This window comes from Urocitellus parryii, chromosome 7, assembly GCF_045843805.1.
Source record: "Urocitellus parryii isolate mUroPar1 chromosome 7, mUroPar1.hap1, whole genome shotgun sequence".
NCBI lineage: Eukaryota > Metazoa > Chordata > Mammalia > Rodentia > Sciuridae > Urocitellus > Urocitellus parryii.
Window position 1 is genome coordinate 34097811 of NC_135537.1, and position 14559 is coordinate 34112369.

The window sequence follows — 14559 nt, forward strand, 5'->3', positions numbered from 1 at the left end:
CATAGGGCTGAACTCTTGGTTGCAAGTGACAGAAAGCTAGCTGAAACTACCTTTGATCAGAAGAAGGAATATCTTTGTTGGTATACCTGAAGGAGGAGAAGAATGGTTTAATTAGAATCATCATAAACATTAGCTTTATTGTCTCACATAGATTTCTTCTAGGATCCTAGTTACTGGCAGATCTGGCTCCTAAGTGTCACAGAAAAAATGATTCCCTCTCTAAGACTTCTTTCCTGTACCTTTTTAAATATTTTTTGGTGGTTCTAGGGAAAGAATCTCAAAGTCTCACATATGTGAGGCAAGCACTCTACCACTGAGCTACAAGCCCAGTCCTTTTTGAGTCAGGGTCTCACTAAATTGTCTAGGTTGGCCTCAAACTTGCAATCCTCCTGCCTCAGCCTCCCAAATAAATTAGGATTACAGGTATGTGCCACTATGCTCCACTCCTGCAACCATTTTGTTAGTGAAAAATCCCAAGGAAAGTATGGTTGAATCAGACACGTGCCAATCATTGTTGTGCTATCTTAGCCCCTAAGGCTGGATGAAAAGTTGTCAATCCTTATACCAATTCCTGTGATTGGTGAAGCTGGGATTAGGAAGATGGTAGCTGTCAACAGAACTCAGGGTATGGCTGGGGAAAAATCTCTCCAAAGAAAAAGGGAATATATTTTTGCAGGGGAAAAGTACATAAATAAAAGGAAGCAAGTCACTTAGATAAGTAGAGCTAAGAATTATTTTCTTTTACTGGGGATTGAACTCAGGGTTTGTATATATAAGGCTAAAGCTTAACCAATGAGATACATCCCTAGCCCTGACTAAATATCTTTCAATTGCTATTATATTGTAGGTGGCTAAATGACCTTTTTAATTCAGGCACAAAAAGATTATCCTTATAAAAACAAGTAATTTATGTTTCATCTCCCTATTTTGATAAAAGAACTAACATTTTATAGTCTTTATTACATAAGCTTTTCTTTTCAGTTACAATAATATAAAGCAAATTTAGATTGATAGAAATGTTTACATAAGTGCTGTCAAACTTCAAATTAAATGTCATTTTAAAAGTCTCATTAAATAAAATATAGTTTACAGTTATCATTAATAACTATTTAAGAAGTAAAATTAGCTCATGTGACAGTATTCAAGCAAGGTTATTTATTAAAGAATACAGAACAAACCACACTACAAACTAGACAAGATTAGATTTCATAGCTCCTATTTTCTAAGGTTTAACCCCCAAATTTTAGGTTATCTGACAGGATGCTGTTTCAGATAGAGAGATACAAACTCATCATGCTGTGTTTTTCTCAACAAACTATATACTTGTCTGGCAGCACAGTACAAATAAAATTAATTTCCCAAGGATTTTCCAAACTTCCAAGGAATATAGAAAGACAAGAAAGAAAAAAAACTATGGGTCATTCACTGATTCTAGTCATGTGAGTTACATTTAATTTGCAAAACTGGATTATTGCTTTGGCCTCTTACGTAGGTTTCTAAATCAGTCTTCTTACATTAACAATGAGTAATTTGTTGTTTCTCAAAGTAATGAAAGACGTCAGTGTATTGCTTATAACTTGCTTATCAAGAAATTGTCCAAGTCACTCAGAAAAGTTAAAAAGTTGACCAACAGTTCATGATATACATAGCCACTGAAATGAAAATAGGACAATTTTTCCCTTTTATACTTGGATTTGTACCTGGTCTCTATCTCCCTATGCTTGCCATGCATACAACTCTATAGATTAAATTATTCTGTGAACAAAAATATGGGTAAGGATATAGGCCAGTGTTAGGACGAAGAGCACTTCTAAACTGTAATGCCATATAACCCTATTGAACTGGCCCTACATTTTGTGAAAAAAAAAAAAATTACACATGACAATAAAATTAGATGATTTATTATTTGAAGTGAAAATCAACCCAGATAAATTATGACTGTAAAGGCTTTTTTTAAAAAAAAAAAAACAGGTACTCAGCAATTAATGGAGTCATAGTTATTGCAGAGAGAATAGTACATAATCTGAACTTTGCATATGGCAAAATAATTTGGAAATATTTTACCCACTTTTACTAGGCCATAAGTACAATAGCATCTGATTTTTATAAGTGAGCCAGCTTTTTAGAAAGGTTATCAGTGCACAAAAAGATGTGGTAGAGATCTGAACTACTGTAATTTGTTTATCAGTGCTGGGATCAAATGCAGCACCTTCCATAGGTAAGTGTTTTACCATGGGCTACAGTCCCAGCCCTCATAATGTTTTAAATGTGAATGCTTTGAATATTGTGAACCTATATATTTTGGATTTCTACATAATAAGAAATACTCTAGGAACTTACCTGACCAAAAATATTCTTTTTAAATTGAGCTTTCTTTAAAGATTTCCATTGTCTGAGTCCATTTGGTGTTTTATTACACAATGCCACAACTGGAAAATGTATAACAGGAATTTATTGGCTGTTCTGGAGACTGGAAAATCCAAGATTGGTGAGGACATTCTTGCTGTGCTATCCCATGGTGGAAGGGCAAAGAGCAGGTGAGAAAGAAAGGCAGAAGGGAAAGAGAGACAGTGGGGGACTAAACTCTGTCCTTTTATTTGGACTACCTCTGGTCATGGCATTGATCCCTTTACTCCCCTCTGGGACCTAATTACCTCTCAGTGGGGCCCCTCCTCCTAACATGCTTGCATTGGGAATTAAGTTTCTAACACATGCTTTTCAGATAACATATTCCAAAACCTCAGCATTCATTTGAACTGAGATTTCACTACTCTGCATTTGTCACATTCACATATGTGACTACATGAGATTTCTTTCATAAGCTGGTGATATTATTTTCAGTGACTTGCCTCTATCAATAATTTAATTAGTTAAGCAAACAGGTTTGAGTCAGTGGACCAGGGTTATCCAACTGTGAATGTTATTCTATCATTTGATCTTAGGGTTCTCTATTTAATAATAATATTTTTTTTAAGAGAGAGTGAGAGAGGAGAGAGAGAAAAAGAGAGAGAGAGAGAGAGAGAGAGAGAATTTTTAATATTTATTTTTTAGTTCTCGGCGGACACAACATCCTTGTTGGCATGTGGTGCTGAGGATCGAACCCGGGCCCCACGCATGCCAGGTAAGTGCGCCACCGCTTGAGCCACATCCCCAGCCCCTTAATAATAATATTTTTGCTGGTACTATCTGTATATTTGTGTATGAGAAAGCTGACTTGGCAAAATAACCCAAACCCCAAACCCCAAACATAATTAAATATGCTGTTCTCATTAGGAAGCTATCATTCTGTCTACTCAGATGTAGCACAGCTTTCAAGGTTCTATGGTATTCATTAAAAGCAAGTATCATCCTTTAAATTTGAATTTACTCATTACCAGAGTACACAGTTGTAACAATAATTGAGGAATTGCTTCATGGTGTAAACAATGTTGGGTTAGGCCTTAGTTCAGTACCCTTCACTTGAAGAGAGGTCATTATTCATGACTTAACTTCAAACACTCCTCCCTTGAACCTCTAGAACCTTCTGTTCCTCCCACTCCTCTGAAATTGTTCAGTTAAAGGTCACAAATAATTTCTTCTCAGAATGATAACTTCTTATCATTCTTCATGAATGACTACAATTGCTTCTCAAATGTTTTCCCTGCTGACACTTAGTCCTTTCTCTTCCCACCTCCATATTCTCCTTTTCTAAAATGCAAATCACTAGAATGATTGCAACCTTTCCCAATGCCTGTGAGATAAAAATCCAAATTTCTTAACATGAGATTAGGGTTCACCAATGATTTGCCATTTGCAAAAATCAGAACCCACTTTTGTCTTGAGAAAGATGACAATCCTGAGCACACATTCCATCCTCAAACACCCACTCCCTGAATGGCTTGACATTGCACTATTATAATTCTCTTTCTACTTTCGGTCATTGCTCTTGGTCTTATCTGCCAGTGTCTCTTCTGGCATTTCTTTAGGGCCTGTGCTTTTATTCCTTTTCCTATTCACCTCAACAATTCCTTAATTCTCAAACTCAACCCAGAGAGCTCCACATCTCCCCATTTCCAGGGGACCTTACCTGGATTTTGTCAACAGCTCAAACTCCTTAAGCTCCAAGCAGTCTCGTTTAATTCCCACTGCTTGCCTTTTCCATTCTGAATCCCTTAGTACTTTTAAAAAAGCTACTGAGTCTGCCTCACTGTTACTGCCAAATCACCTACTTCTTTTCAATCTCATCGGCCAATGCCAGAGTAATCTCTTAAAAACATATCTTTGAGGATATCATATCCCTGTTTAAATGGTTTCAGAATAAAGTCCCAATTCCTTCTTGATCTAACCCTAACCTACCTTTTCAATCTCTTTTGTAACCATGCTCTTAAGATGGAGGTGGAAAGCCCACTCAGTTCTGTAAACCTGTCGTTTTTTGTGGCGTTGCTCATGTTTCCCTTGCTGGAACATCAGCTTTCAAAAACCTGTTTCCCTTCCCTGGAGTGTAGGTGCACAAAATGACTCTGTACCTTTTCCTGGTAGGTTTTCTCTTAGCTGCAATTATTTCCTCCTTTTACTAGGTTCCTTGGAGCATTTTAAAAATCTGTTTATCTGTCAGCAGTAGTTGTGTAGTTGTTTTATTTCTCCTGATAGACTGTAAGATGTCAAGTGGTGTATTCAATTTTAGCTTTCCTTCCTTCATGGATTGGGGTGGGGATGGGGGTGTCTAGTAAAGTTGCTGTGTTCTGAATTGCACAGAACTTTCAATAAGTATTATAGAAAGCCAAGATACATCAGAACAAAATACAGAAAAACAAAATCAGAGTTCACAACTCTTAATTTCTACCTAATGTTTCTATTCCAGAGACTACATTTCATCATCACAAGATATCTTGCCTTCTTCTCTTCCTTTCTCCTTTGACGATTTATTATTAACTGTGCTGGTCACAATGTAAAAACAATGTGGGGCAGAATGAAAGGTGAAAAAGTGAGGGTTTTCATCTCAAAGGTCCTAACTTTGCATTACTGGGGACGGAACACAGGGGCACTCTTATCATCTGGCTACATCTCAAACCTTTTTATTTTGAGACAGGATCTGGCTAAATTGTTAGGGTTGGCTTCAAACTTGTGATCCTCCCTGTCCTAAGTAGCAGGATTACAGGTCTATGCCACTGCAACCAGCTCAAAGATTCAAAAGACTTTAACTTTGGAGGCTATCAATCCTATTTGCTTTGCCTTGTTAAGTCTAAGTTGCACAACATTATCACTAAGATACCTTAAGGGGGGGCGGGCGCACTAATTGAAAGCTATGTAAGTCATCCTGGACCCGATAGTATAAACTTTGTTAAGGAGTAGGAAAATCAAAATGCTCATAAAATGTGGGGGATTAGTCGTGTGCGTGTAACAACAGTACACTTCAACACTGCTTCTGCATTATTAAGGCTCGGTCTGACAGCACCAGCCCACTTTATTTTTATTTTTTAGTACAGGGATGAAACCAGGGACACTTAGCCACTGAGCCACATCCCTCGCCCTCTTTTGTATTTTATTAGAGACAGACTATCGTCGAGTTGCTTAGGCTGGCTTTGAACTCGCGATTCTCCAGCCTCAGCCTCTGGAGCCGCTGAGATTACAAGGGGGCACCTCTGCGCCCTGCTGCACCAACCCATTTTAAAACATAGATTTCAAAAATCACACTCCTTAAAGAAAAAAAAATTTTTTTTCTTCTGCACCATGCTGCAACGCGGGAGTACTGAGGACATTCTCCTGGGGTCACAAGCCGAACACAAGACCGACCCTTCCTAGCCATGAGGAAATCACTTCCATAAAGGAATTGCTGCATCCCGAGAGGGCTTGACCTGTCCTTGGAAGGGCGGTCCCCAGGTGTAGACCACAGTCCCCACAAAATAGAGTGAGCTCCATTGCCAAAGACCCTGCGATGGTACCCACAGCCTCCCGTGCAAAGCAGGGGTCGCGCTGACCCGAGCCCAAGACAGTACTCAGGACTGCCGCTAGTGTGTAGACTTGCTCAGCTCACAAAGCACTGGAGGCTGCCGCGAGCCTGAGCGCAGGCGCTGCGGGGCGGAGGCAGAGGGGACACGCCGCTATCAGGCCCAGACGCCAGGCCACTCTCAGGCCCACGTCACTGTGGTGGGCCTTCCGCAGGCCTAAAGCTACGAGCGGCTGGAGGGCGGGAAGCGACCCGCGGGTTTGCACCTGCACTGCCGGGTCGCCCCTCCCCTCTCACCACAGCCCAGCGCTGGCCTCCTTCCTCTTCCGCCCCTCGAGTTTCCCCAGTCTACTGCCGTGCCCCGCCCCGCTCGCGCGGCTGCCTGGCCGGCTGTGACGTCACCAGACCCCGCCCACTGGCTATAAATACTGGCGTCTCCGGCACCGCCTTCCCACACTCTTTGGCTCTTCTCGCGGCTGAAGCGTTTCCTCTTTTTCACCCTGTTGTCGCCTTCTCTGCCTCTTCTTTTCCTTTCACGTTCTGCTGCTCTGCGGTGTGACGAGGCCAAATCCTCTCCCCACCCAGCCCGCGACTTTCTCCTTTTACCCGCGCTGCTCCATTTCTCTCTGGCCGCCGCTGCCACTGCTGCTCAGCTGGTGTCGGTGCCGCGCTTTTCTCCCCACGTCGTCCCCGCAGCCTATGGCCCAGGCCGCCTTGGGTATTTCTGCTCAAGGTAACCACATCCCTCTTTAAAAATTCCGCCGAAAAAGAGAAGACGCTTTACCCGACTCTTTGGGCCGTTATCTCACGTGAGTACTGGGACGAGGAGAGCGGGAGGAGCTGGCGCGGGCCGGCCTCGGGGGTGGTGGGTGCCTCCGTGGGCCGCGTAGCCCTGGAGTCCCCGCAGCTCCCCGCGGCCAGCCGCTTCGAACATGGCGGACAGCGGCGTGTGTGGCGGCTGTCGGTGCCTCGGGTGGCGGGGCTGGCGCGGCGGGTCGCGCTTCAGGGCCTTAGAGGCGGCCGCCCGGCGCTCTGGAGAACCCGAGCCACAGCGGTTGGGGCGAGGGGGCGTGTGCGTGCGGGGGCGCGCGCGGTGGTCTGGCCGCCGGGGGTCGTGGTCCACTCCCGGCAGCGTGCGGCCCCCACCCCTCTCCCGTGGTGCATTGCTGTTTCCGGGGAGGGGGCCCAGCTACGGCCCCTCGGGCCGTGGTCCCTATCTGCGGCTGGCTTTGCTCGGCCGCCTTTGGTTCCGGAGCCGGGTGGGCGGCGCGATGGGCTGCAGCGGCTCGGGCGCCGGGTTATGAATGGAGCCGGTCGGGCCCAGAACCGGCCTCTTGTGACAGCTGCGGAGGAAGCCGGTCTGGGGGGTGAGGGGAGCGCGGTCCCCCTCTGGTGGAGGAAAGTTGACCCCACTCGGGGCCCGGCGGTGGGGAAGCCCCGGTGTCAAGTAGCGAGCGGGAGGCCTTTGGCCCCTTCTGGAAGCCTCGGGGCTGCCGCTCCGCCTCTGCGGCGTTCCTGATTGGGCCAAGTCGCTTTCACTCACCCCAGTCACCTCCCGGAGTCTGAGGATTAGTCACCATGGCTTCACTTTCCAGTTCGCGCCGCGATTTCTGGGCAGAAAGAGGGAAAAGGGTAGGCTGGGGTGGCTTATCAGGTATTATCTTGACTGCCAGCAGTTAATGGTGATGACGTGTTTCAAATCTTAGAGAATATATGCCCTGAACTTGTATTCCTTAGACTAAACCACTGGCTAGGAAACCAGAAATGGTTGGGGATACAATTTACAGTCCAGTCATGTTTCAACAGATTTTACTGGATTTTGTGGTGGCATCTTGGTTGAATATGTTAAGTTTTTCTGTGTCCAGCTTGGGTTGAGAATGACTCTTAAGGAATCTCTCTCCCTTATTGTGCGCTCAGGAAAGCCTGATAGCAATGTGGCTAATGGTTGTTTGGCGAGGCCCTAATGATCCTTACACATAAGATATCATGCAAATACTGATCCTGAGGACAAATAAGCTCCGAGGTGTTTTACATTAAGTAGGAAAGATGACTATAGGCATAGAAATGAAATCAAATAATAATTTGAAATGAAATCAAATTATAGTTTTTGTCCCCCAACGTATTATATAGGATCCCAAACAGGTTAAAGAGTGGTACCTCCACTTTGATTCTATAATTAACATTAACATTTTCTTTTATTTGCCTTATCTAATTGTTGCGTGAATTTCACAGTTATGTCAGAGACACCAAAACACTTCCCTTCCAACTTTAGATAGGAACCTCATCGTTAGATAGGGTTCCATGCTGTTAGCAATTTAAAAAATTTGGGGGGAGTAAAATTGACGGTAAAATCCACAAAAGTGTACCATTTGAGCCTTACAAAAAATACTGCTATGTAATAACTCAAGCCTCTATCAATGTGCAGAACAGTGCTATTGGCCCAGATAGTTAGTTCCCTTTTGTCTAGTCAAACTGTCTACAAGTTCCCACAGACTCAACCATGATTCTGATTTTTTAGAATCAATCTGTATGCATTCTTTTGTGTAAAAGGCTTTAATTTGGCATGTTTTTGATGTTCACATTGCATTTTTCAGAAGGTTTTTTATTGCAGAGTAGTACATTGTTATAAATACCTTGCCTGATTTTTAAAAAAAAAATAATTTTATTTTAGAAATTTCAGTCTTATGCACACAAAGGAAGTCTCAAAGACAGTAACAGTTCCTGTATACTTAACCAGTTGACCATCTTATAGTATTGATACATTTAATCTAAAGTAAACTGAATTTGTTAAGTATTATTACTTAAACTCTTTTGAGTTTCTTCAAATTTCACCAGGCTTTTGGTTTTTGGAGAACTAGGGATTGAACCTGGAACTTTACTAGTATTCGGCAAATGCTTTACCACTGAGCTACACCCCAGCCAATAGTTGCTTTTTGTTGTTCTTTACTTTTTCCAGAATTCAGTCCTAACTCTACCACATTGTATTTAGTTGTCATATCTCCCCAGTCTTATCTGATCTGTGACAATTTACATTTTCTGTTGCTTTTCATGATTTTCAGTGCAGAGAAGTATTGGTTAGATACCTGATAGACTACCCTCCAATTTGGATTTGTCTTGATATTTTTCTTATTACTTGAAAGAATACTACAAAACAACCTTAGAAATAATTGGTAAAAACAATGTGTCGAAAAAAATCATAATTTTGAGATACTAAGTTTTGAGATATTAAGTGTCAAAAGTGATAGGTTTTTTGTGTCTTGGTCTGCTGGCTGATTCAGTCAGGTCTGGTATGCCGTGCTCTTCAAATGATTGTTGAGGAACTTGGTTGCAGAGTTGTCTCATCTAGCTAATTTATGCAAACCATTCTAACTGAAAATTTTTTCATAATTCCTTTATCTTTTTCATTTAATCATTCATACTTTTGAAAATGTGCTTTTCAAAGTTTGGCACCTTCTTTCCCTGATAGTGTATTTTTGTTAAATTTAGTGTCTTTGGGGGTGGGGTGGGTAACCTGGAATTGAACCCAGAGTGCTCAACCATTGAGCCACATCCCCAACCACTTTTTTTTTTGAGATAGACTCTCCCTAAGTTGCTTTAGGCCTCAACCTCCTAAGTCACTGGGATTATAGGCATGCTCTACAATGCCCAGCTTCAAGTTTTATTAAAGATCTTACTGAAGAACATTCTTGCATTTCTAAAGATTAATGTTTTTATATTTCAAATCACTTAAGCAGCAAAATAGCTATGGGTAATATAGCAGGGAAATGATGAATAATGTCTTACCAAGGATAATTATCCTGTTCCCTAGGATAATTGAGAGTGAACTGTCCCTGGCATGAGTAGTATTTTTGTTTATTTTTAAAAATTATCTAGATGTGGGAAGAGTTGGAATGTTTACGGAGTAGCACATTATTTGGAATTTTATGTAAGTTTATAATCATTGTTGCAAGTTAATATGTATTCTTTGGTCATCAACTGTGAGTGTCTTTAACCAGTTTCCCCTGCTTAGTAGAACATATTACTTCCTTCAAGGAATCCTTGAATCCTGGTGGAGGGCAAAGGGAGGCTTTAGGCATGCTTAAGAGTGTTTCTGAAATTTTTCGAACTCTTGACCTTAAATTTCTAGTTTTATTATTTCTGGTTTCCTTATTACCAACCTTTTCTAGCACATACTGTCAGGTTCTATTACTTTAAAACAGTAACTATTGAATTACAAATAGAAATGTAGGTATAGCATTTTATCTTGGGAACCAGTCAAACTGTAATAGGTGATGACCATTTATAAAACAGCATTTTGTGCAGTGTGGCAAACACTTTGACAATTCATTTGCTTCTAGTGGTAATAGAATGAAGTGTAGATCTAGATAAGTTGGGTATGAGAAAGTAAAGCTTAAGAGATTACTTGCCTAACATTATAAGGACTTCTCAATAATTCAGATACATAAGGTATTAGGATGTACAACTTTTTTTAAGTAATAAGAATTTGCATTTTAAGCAAAGAAAAATTTGGACTTGAATTTGAAGGGTGTTCTGGGTAGTTCCAGACTTTAAGATCAAGTTAGAACGTTATGTATTTAAAATCTTGCATATATGCTGGATTGTTGAGGGTACTTGGACAAATGAAAGCAAAATTTATAGCAGGCACTGTGGTGCATGCCTGTAGTCCCACTTACCTAGGAGACTGAGGTGGGAGGATCACAAGTTTGAGGTCCTATCTCCCTCAAGATAAAATAAAAAGGAATGAATGTGTAACTCAGAAGTAGAGTCTGGCATGTGCAAGACTCTGGATACAATCTCCAGTACCACCAAAAGGGTGGGGGGAGGCAAAATTAGACTGGAAATTCATGAGTAGGTAGATAAAGCAACTTGATAAGGTGACTGGTGCCAGGTTCTGTGAACTTCTGTAGTAGAGCAGCTTGGAAATTAATAAAAATTAATAAAAAGTGCTTGGTTCTATGGTAAACACTTTGAAACATTTTGGGTAATGTGACTTTAACAAAACATTCTATTAAAACTAAAGTTCTGTAGTTTAAGTGAACCTGCTATTGGAGCACAGCTGAATTTTATTTTTTAACATAGAATTATCTGCCACTTTTATTTTCTTTAGGGCGAACTTTCTGACCAAGTATACAACTACCCAGAAGGCCTAGGAGAAGTGCTGTATAGAGAGCAGTTCGACTTTAACGCCGAGCCACCTTGGGAACCTAGCTGATGATAGGGGGGTTCCATCTCCTAACTTGTCCATGTAAGTACCTAGGGGATCCCAGTAAAATGAAGGCAAGTGAGAGTGCTGTGTTTTTTAAAACTTGAAGTTGTATTTCTTTAAGAGCAGTGATCTTTAAAAACTCTTGACAGTTATAGATTAGACTTAACTATTCAGTTTAATTTAGGCATTGTTCACCACTTAACTGGGTAATTTATAATTTACTTTCTCTTGAATGCATATAATATATTTTACATGAATAAATTGTAGAGTGTTTTTGTTTGTTTGTTTGGAACCAGGGGTTGAACTCGGGGGCATTCAACCATAGAGCCACATCCCCAGCCCTATTTTGTATTGACAGAGTCTCACTGAGTTGCTTAGTGCCTTTTTGCTGAGGCTGGCTTTGAACTTGTGATCCTCCTGTCTCATCCTCCTAAGCTCCTGGGATTACAGGCGTGTGCCACCATCCCTGGCTGTACAGTGGTTTTTGGATTTAAGATGTAGTTTGCCACATCATTCAACCATTTAACTTTGGTCCAAGTACTAGTCTTGATCAGAAAAAAGTCAAAAGCCATTTTTATTTTTTTGGTACTAGAGATTGAACCTCAAGCTTCATGCATGCTTATTAACATTCTATCACAGAGCTATACCACCAGCCCCAAAGACATTTTTAAATAAAGGAAAGGATTCTGCTGCCATTTCACTCAGTAAATGTATACCTCAGAGCATGGGATTTGAAACATGAATCTTAGTTTTTGTTTTCTTAGTCTTAGCTAGACTAAATATGATTTTTCTAGTTTACATTCCTTTTCATAAAATGACTTTTTATATAATATTCAGCTAGAGGACTTTCTGAAAGATGTCTATGTCTCCCCCATCCTGCTACCTTTCTAACAGATTTTCAAGGATAGTTTTTGACTAGATTTTCTGTATGGATTGACTTTTTAGAATTGATTCCCCATGCAAAATATCATTCCTCAGTAAAATATTTGAGCTGCTAGATTTGTGTGGTTGGTTCATTTAAAAACTTAATTGTATATAGATTTCTTGCTATTGAAATTTGATTTGGGGTATTGAAATTAGGATATTTCTCTTGGTCAGAAACTTGGAAGGAATAGTATTAGAAATTTTCACAAAACCAAAAGATAACAGTTTGGTGAATTTAGTATTTCTTTAGACTGCACCACCACCACCACCATGGTTTGAACCCAGGGGCGCTTAACCACTAAGCCACATCCACATCCCCTGCCCCTAAGTTGCATGTTTATTCTATCTTATGAGAGGGTGTTAAACCAAACCCTTAAAGTACCATTTGATGTTGAAGTTAACTCATTTAGATTTTTAGTTTCAGGTTTTTAGGTTAAGGCTAAAGAGACAGAACAGTTTTAAGTACTAGGATTTTACAAGTTACAAGTTCTAATGCTTATAACCCTAATTGGAGGTTTTCCTATTTTGGCTTTTTTCCAACCTGTATAAATTTAAGCAAATTGCTTAGTTTTTGAAACATAGCCATATAATAAAGTTGGACTAGAATAATTCTTAATCCTAAGCAGAACAAAAAAAAAATTGTAATGCTGTGTGGTTATGCATTGTGTTTCTTGGATGAGTAGTATTAGCATCATTTAGAACAGAAATATAGAATCCTACCCAACTTGAGTCAGAATCTTTTGAGACAGGGTCTTGCTAATTGCTGAGGCTGACCTTGTACTTGGTGATCCTCCTGTTTCAGCCTCGGGAGTTGCTGGGGTTACAGGCGTGTATACCATATTGCCCCACTCAGAATGTGCATTTTAAACAGATTGCTTGTATGCATATTAAAAGAGAAGCATGGTGCCAACATCTTAGTACCAAGTCCATTACCTAATATTGTTAGTCTGTCTTTTCTAGGATATCTGATATTTTCCCTGAAGTTAGCTGGGAGGATCTGATTGGCAAAGATACAAATAAATTCTAAGGTGAAAATTAATTTTTCTTTTAAGGAAGGCTATAATGAAGGATGTTTTTAGTTTTTTGCTAAATTGGAAATTAAATATTTATTTTCTTTAACATTTGTAATGTTTCCTCTTACACATTTGACACTGATAACAATAAGCTGAAATATATAGAATAATTTTTGCCAAACAAGAAAAAGTAGTTTTAGAATAATAAGTAATACCAAAAATTCAGAAAGTCCTTACTCTTTTGAATGAGGAAAGTGGGAACAGACAGACTATGCTAAAGATGTTTATTATTTATTCTGTAAGTTCTGGCAGCCCAAATTACTGATTTTTAGATTTATTATGCCCAGGGACAAGGTATTAACATATACTCTTGTACTAGATACTTTGCTATAAAGCTATAAGTCCACAATCCCTTATTCATATAATTTTGAAATCCAGAAAACTTTTTAAAAGAGTTTTCCTTCAGCTTCCTTGGTGTGACCCAAACTAATTTGGGAGAAAAACATGACCTGAATCTGTGCTGAGGTGAGGCTATTTTTATCCTATCCCATTTAATGTTAATATTCCAGAGTTTAGATGTAGATATATTGTGATTATAGGATGCTGTTTCATTCTCTTGGAGAGAGTTACGTTATATATTATAGATACCACATTATTGCTCTAAACCTTGACTAATTGTGAACTCAGAAAATACTTTGTTCTATTGTTTCACTAGAATTAGTAAAAATGGTAAGAGAATCATACCTCCCAGAAATGTAATATTCTTATATATAATAGTGTGTTCTAGAAACTGAAACCCTGAGATTAATTTTATGTTGAGCAACAGTACTATTTGGAACCAATAAGAGAACTTTCCATAAAACATTGCAAAGCATGTTAACTGTTGAATATTAGTAGAATTCCTGTGCAGGAGATCTGAGCTCCAGGATATGCTTCAGGGTAAGGTTTTTAAATCAAATAAACATCTGAATTTAGAGGTAGTTCATTAAGGATCTGGAAGCTATGGAAGTTGCTTACATAGTACAACCTCTCCCCACTCCCTCAATACTGGCTATTGAAACCAGGGATACTACCACTGAGCTACATCATAGCCCTTTTCATTTTATTTGAGACAGAATCTCACTAAATTGCCAAAGACTGGAATTGAATTTATGATCCTTCTACCTCAGCCTCCCAAATTACTGGGATTACAGGTGTGTCCAACACTAGCTGTAGATTATTTTCTTTTGAAATTTGTTTTTATAATCTCACTAAATTGCCAAAGACTGGAATTTATAATCCTACCTCAGCCTCCCAAATTGCTGGGATTACAGGTGTGCCCATCACTAGCTGTAAATCATTTTCTTTTGAAATTTGTTTTTAGAATATGATGCATTATGTGAGCATTGTGAATATATCTTTGGTGCTGGGAATAGATCTCAGGGCCTCTGCATGCAGTCTCTGAGCCACAACTTCAGCCAACTCCAGGACTTAAGAATACCTTGACAAAT

The 14559-nt window shown here is 40.0% G+C and overlaps 1 protein-coding gene across 2 annotated transcripts in view; it reads left to right on the forward strand.

The window, feature by feature from the left end:
- Window positions 1–5465: 5465 nt before the first annotated feature.
- Window positions 5466–14559, forward strand: part of Azin1 (antizyme inhibitor 1) — a 31046-nt gene continuing 21952 nt past the window's right edge. For both annotated transcript variants that reach the window (XM_077800868.1, XM_077800867.1), the window contains exons 1-2: window positions 5466–6735; window positions 11034–11171. The gene's annotated coding sequence lies outside the window, so the exon portion shown is untranslated. The remainder of the gene's footprint in view (window positions 6736–11033; window positions 11172–14559) is intronic.